Raw genomic sequence first — 6,654 nt, 5'->3', positions numbered from 1 at the left:
CCTTTATCGTTCCAGCAAGATTACTAACATTTAAATAATTCAAAAAAAAGAAAAGGATTAAAAAAATATATTCAAATAACTCATTTTTAGAAGTAATATGTTAATTTTTCTTGAGTTCTGTAAACCATCGAGAGTATTCCAAAAGAGCTACAGACTGCCATTGCTTATTTTACCTCTGTTTACATTCCTTTTATCTAACAAGGAAGAGAACCCTCCACAACCTGGAGTAAGAGAGAAGGTTCCTTATTATGCAATCTGAAGTCACAAACGGATGGTGAGCAGTCATTCTCCCTTTGAATGAATGTCAACTTGCACTACTCACAAGCTTAGGTATTGGGAGAAGTTTTCAATTAGCAATAATCGCGCCTCGGATAAACCTCATTGACTACCATACTGCCACTGCGCAAAGCTAGCTTGGGCCATTATTTTAAGACAGTATTGAAACAGCCTGGAAGAGTTTGGTCTTTGGTTTAATCGGGAATTATTTAAAAAGTTAGTTGGACTCCATCTGTGTAGGTTGTGGTTGCACTGAAATTGGGTTCTCAACTTTGCCCGCACATCCGACTTACTCGGGGCATTTTTCAGCAGCGCTCACGGCTGGTACCCACCCCAGACCAAACAAATTCGGATCTCAGAGTGTGGGGCCTGGGCATCAGGGTGTTCTTTAAAACCTCTTACAGGCTTCTAACGTCCAACCAGGTTTGTGAAGTCTTGTCTGAAAGGTTACTGCTGCTTTTCTGGCTCATGGAAGCCACATTTGATGGCAAATGGGTAAAGGAGCTTGAGCTGCTTTAAAATGTCTCTTTAGATGTTGAGTGGAAATGATGAATAGAAGTGCTACAGGTCCGGAATTGAGCTAAGGCCTGGAAATAGGGAAGCACGATTAGCAAAGCATTCATCTCGATTGTGCTTTTACGCCAATCCGCTAAGAAAGAGCGCGGTGGAAATCAGCGATCTCCTTATTTTTTTAGAGCCACAGCTGCCTGTCTGTGAGAGATAACGGGTTTCAATTTAGTCACTGTGAGCACAATGGGTTCAAGGAAATAGTTGCCCCACCCCTCAGTGTAGAGTGAGGCAGCCTGCGGCTGGCTCGCGGCCCAGTCACGCTAATAACCGCACCTCCTTCACTAGAGCTGGCTGGCAGGGTCCTGACTGGTGAGCTCAGCTCATCTGAAACGAAGAGCCCACCCACTGTGCGAGAGGGACGTGTCTCAGTCAAGCCCGAGTGGGACAAGGGGCCTGCAGAATGTGTCCTATTAATGCCACCGAGTGTCTTATCAGCGGCTCTCAGAGCACTTTTTCAACCTTGGCAATCACTGTGCGCGTGGGAACGTTACTGATAACGCACTGCCGATCCTTGGCCTTGGATCACCTTGGCAGGTCCGGTTCCCAGCAGCTACCTGGTGCTCTGAGCCTTCCAGCTCTACTCACAGCCCAGGTGGGGGGGAGGCCGGAGGGAGGAGCGTGCAGCCGTTAGCACAGGAAGAGAAAGTGGCGTTTCTGGCCCAAACCCTGACTCACTGGGACCTGAGGCCAATCTCAGAATCTCTGGGCACTCAGTGCCTCTGCTGAGAATAAGGACGCTGACCGGTCGTCCCTGTTTCACAGGGTTGCCTTAAGATGGGTGTTCTGCCTCTTTTAGGGGCTCCACTTGCTCCTTTGAGCCCCAGAATGTGGTTTCACCCAGGCAATCGAGTATCAAGTAAAGAGTGAGTTAGCCGGACCTGCGTTCAAATCCTAGCTGGGGGATCGCTAGCCCCAGGAAGGGGCCCTGGGACTCTGGGAAGTTGAGGTTGTGTGGGGTAGTATCCACTAAGGAAATGGGAGCTCTTTTTGGTACATAGATTGCCAGGCAACCTGAACTCTGGGATCTGTCACTGGACAATCCAAAATGTCTCTCATGCCATTGATTGATGGTTAAAATGTGAAAAGGTGCAAGTCCAATACCAAAAATTCAAAAGGGGACATAATGATAGATGCTCCAAGATTAAAAACATTATGAACAACTTTATTTTGCTATGTTTGAAAACGTAAATAAGATGGATAAGTTCCTAGGAAAATATAACTTACACATTGTCTCAAAGAGAAAGCAGAAAAAGTTTAATAAGAAAAGTAGAAAAATAGAAAAACAGAAAAACTATTCAGGTCCTATAAAGAAATTGATTCAGTAGTTTTTAAATCTTTCCACAGGAAAATACCGTGTTCAGATCGATTTTTTCTGAAAATTCTACTTAACATTTAAAGAAGGAATAATAGCTATCTTATTCATACTCTCCCAGAAACAGAAAAAGAAGGTTTACTCCTAAACAAGACTTTATTCAAAGAATGCAGTTAGTTTAACATTTGAAAATCAATCAATATAATTTGCCACATTAACAGAATAAAGGAGAAAAATCATATATTCATCAGTGGATGCACAAAAACCGTTTGCTAAAGATATTATATTTATAATAAAAATCTTTAGCAAACTAGTAGTAGATGAGAATTTCCTTAATCTGATAAAGAGGATCCCCAAAAGGGTATAAAGGATAGTTACAAAAACAACCAATAATAAAATACTGAAGTATTAAAAATATTTTTCAACCCAGCAAGAATTGAAAAGAAAAAAAAATCATTTTATGCAAATGACATGATTGTATACATAGAAATCCAAAAGGAATCTATAATTACTACAACTCACTAGTTAAAAAGATTGCTTATTATAAAATCGATACACAAAATTAATCTATTACTATATTCATCATAAGCAATTAGAAAACTTAATAAAAGATACCATTTGTGATAGCATTAACATATGCAGTAAATACCCAGGAATAAAACTCTTTACATTTATGAACAAAATTATACTTCATGGATGCACATTTAAGAAAATGTCAGTAATTGGAGACTATATTGTGTTAATGGATGGGGAAAAAACCATTTAGCAAACAGGCCAATTCTCCCCAGATTTATCTCTAGACAGTGCAATTCCACATAAAATAGCAATAGGTGTTCAGGGTTTGCTTTGTTTGAATGTTTCTATTGAAGAGTGAAGGACCAAGAGCAGCTGAGACAATCCTGAAGAACAAGTCGGGTGCCTTGCTTTACCAGAAGCATGAGAAAAATTATTAGAACTATTGGCATATTTTGGAAGGATAGTTTGTACATAGAAACAGATGTAGATATATTGAGAAACTTTAGGCACGTCTGATTTGTAGATAAAGGATGAACTATTTAAAATGATGTTAGGGCAATTGGTGATTTGCTTGGGAAAAAAATGAGATTGAATCTCTGCTTCAGTGCATAATCAATTACAGATGGCTTGATCACTTACATGTGAAAGACAAGTCCATAAAACTTTCAGAGGACAAAGAAGGAGAATATATTCATGACCTTGTGATAGGGAAGGAGTTCCTAAGCAAGACAATCATCAAGTTTTGGTGAAGATATGGAACAACCTGAAAACATATATGCTGCTTGTAGATGTGTAAATACATAACTGCAATAGAGAATAATTGTCATTATTTAGCAAATTTGAAAATGTGAATATCCAGTCATCTAGCAGTTCTACTCCTAGGTGTATCCCCTAGAGAAACTTTTACATGTGTGTAATAGGAAACTCATGGCAGCACTGTTTGTAAGAGCAAATCCTTGAAGGAACTGACATTTCTATTAATGGTAGAATTATTAAATGAAATCTGGTATATCCATGTAATAGAATACCATGAAGGAGTGATAATAAAGAAATTACACACAATATGGATAAGACCTAAAACTGAATGGAAAAAGCAAATCTCAGAAGAATACCTCCAGTATGATTACACTTACATAAAGTTCTAAAATACTAGTTTAGATGATGCATTGCAAAGGGATAGAAATAAGATGTTAAAAGTTTGTGTTTTTTTTTTTAAGTAAAAGGGTGATAGACATGAAATTAAGAATAATCTTTTATTTAGGAAGGGGAGGAAAGAGGATGGGGTGAGATGGGGGCCTCAAGGTACTTCACAGTTAATGGTAATCATGGCTTATTGTGTTGTTAATTTTTTAACATCTTCTGCATATACTGTAAATATTATTTTGGTACTTAAAACAACAACAACAAAAAACAGCAAAAATAAAGTCTTTCAAATAATTGCCAAGATGGGAAATAAACTGACAGGTCCTGACTGATAAGTAGGTTGGCCTACTACTTATGCATTAGGCTGCTTTTGGCAATTTGACATGCTTTATTTCATTACAGTAATCCTTTATGATAGGTATTATTGATTCTATTGTACAGAAAAGGTAGACTGAAGTTTAGCATTAAGTAACCTGACTGAAACAAGTAGTAAGTGGTAGAATGGAAATTTGAATCCAACTCTTAACTCCAAATTTGTATCTCAAAATCTCAAAATCTTTTTTTTTTAAGATTTATTTTATTTATTTCTACCCCCCCCCCCCATCTGCTCTCTTGTATCCGTTCGCTGTGTGTTCTTCAGTGGCCGCTTGCATTCTCAGTGGCACCAGGAATCTGTGTCTCTTTTTGTTGCATCATCTTGCTGTGTCAGCTCTCCATGTGTGTGGCGTCACTCCTGGGCAGGCTACACACTTTTTTCACGTTGGGCAGCTCTCCTTGCGAGGAGCACTCCTTGCGCCTGGGGCTCCCCTACGTGGGGGACACCCCTGCATGGCAAGGCACTCCTTGTGTGCGGCAGCACTGTGCATGGGCCAGTTTACCACATCAGCCAGGAGGCCCTGGGTTTGAACTCTGGACCTCCCATGTGATAGGCAGATGCTCTATCAGTTGAGCCACATCCGCTTCCCTATTTCAAATCTTATTCAAAATCTTATTAAGGCTAAATCAGGTGTGGAAAATTGAGGTATGGCTCTCTCTGTCTATGTCTAGAACAGGGCAGCTTCTTTAGAACCAGAAGAGAAGCCAGGCATAGCTGCTTTCATGGCAGCCATTGCAAATGGCAAGTTCCTAAAGGAGAGAGAAAATGGGATTAAGGAAAACAGAGGCCAAAACGGAAGTGGATATACAAAAAAGGGTGACATGAAACTTCCAAGGTGAATGATTTGGGGCAGTCGTGCTGTTGGCATGACCAGGTGTAAGGTGGAGTCATCGCAGACAAAACCCAGCTGCAAACAGGCTACAAATTCTCCTTCTTGTATTAGGGCTGCTTCCCACAGGTAACACTGCTAATCCATGCAGGCTTCCCCCTTAAACTTTCAGAGGAGGCCAATTAACATCGTTCATTTAGAGAAGAAAACTTCTCGAATGTATTCTTTCAATGGTGGGCTGGGACGAAAACAATTTAGCAGAGGTGAGTTAGGGCATACGAATTCCGCAAGAAGCAAAGATTTCTGCCATGGTGTATTTACTAGAAACATTGCGAATGCCTTTTCCTTTGGGTGGGCCTTATTCTGTGTGGAAAGTTGTCAGAAGTCTGGATTTTCCACTTTTCTTTCTCTCTGTGGCCTGTATTATCTCCAGTAACCGCTTCCTCTATCCTAGTTTTGCTCTAAGGAGTGGAAGTGTGACATTTCACAAAATCGTGGCCTTAAAACACTTAGGTTTTGAAATACAACTTGCAAAATATTCAGTGTTAGGTCTTCTAAGCAACCATTCGCCTATGTTACCCAGGCAGTAAGGCCTCAGGATCTATGGCCAGTGGAACTCCTTGGATCTCATTTTTCACTGTCTCCTGAAATTTCCTTCAAAAGCAAACCACCTCCCAGATCCAAGATAGGGGCTCCACGGCATTTTCTGTTTTTATTTCCAAAAATCGATTTAAAACCTAGTTCTCCTCACCACCATCCTCCCAATAGAAAACACTGCTTCAGCTTACTTCACACTGTATAATTGAACTTTCTGGATGAAAAGCTGCACCTCAGACATTTAGTCTTGGTTTTCACTGTCAATAAATGAATAAATTAAAGAACTCCATGGCAGCTGTGGTTTCTGAAGGTAAGAATCATTTTGCCTCAGACATCCTACTTTATTTCCCACTCTTCCCTTTAAAAGCTGAAGTGAACTCGTTGGGTGGACCTAGTTTCCTTTATTTTTCTGTTAGAATTAGAAAATTAGTCATTATATAGTTAGTCAACCTCAAATTCTTTCATCATAGCAGCAATAGCTAAACTTAGAGAATTTTAAAGAGTTAAAATGAGATGGGGTTTTTGTGTCCAGCCCGTCATTTTTAAAGGTGAGGAAACTAAGGCTCAGAAAGAACCAATTGTTTTTTCAAGATTACACTTACTGCAAGTGTTTGATTACTGTAATTGTTTTCTTGTTTTACATGTACTTCTCCTTCCTACCTTAAAGTACATCTCGGGGACTTCTGGAGGGCAGGGAGTTTAACTCATCTTCTAAGCCCCAGTGACTAGCAGTTCCCCATTCCAAAAAATGTAAGAGGTGTTTATGCTCAGGATTTTAAAATGGGACTCTTTCACAGACTCAGAGCAAAATGACAGGTGGCAAGCAACCTCACCATCCAAGTGGAGGGTACTAGACCACCGATGCAGGACTTGCAAATGAGGTTTTCACAGACCTGTTTCATGGCCTTAAATGTATGAAAGGATTGAGGTTGAAGACTTCAGGAGAATATCTGTGGATAAAATCACTGGAATGCTGTGACATTTTTCCTTTGCCAGCGGTGGCACTCTTGGGAGAAGGCTGTTGACGGCAAGGCA

General features: G+C 40.2%; 1 pseudogene; it reads right to left on the bottom strand.

Annotated features, from left to right (window-relative positions):
* Positions 1 to 289: 289 nt before the first annotated feature.
* LOC131273729 (U4 spliceosomal RNA) lies at positions 290 to 411 on the bottom strand (annotated as a pseudogene).
* Positions 412 to 6,654: the final 6,243 nt, after the last annotated feature.

Source organism: Dasypus novemcinctus, chromosome 16 (assembly GCF_030445035.2).
Source record: "Dasypus novemcinctus isolate mDasNov1 chromosome 16, mDasNov1.1.hap2, whole genome shotgun sequence".
Lineage (NCBI taxonomy): Eukaryota > Metazoa > Chordata > Mammalia > Cingulata > Dasypodidae > Dasypus > Dasypus novemcinctus.
The sequence above is the reverse complement of the archived record's forward strand: the minus strand, read 5'-3'. Positions and strand labels throughout refer to the sequence as shown.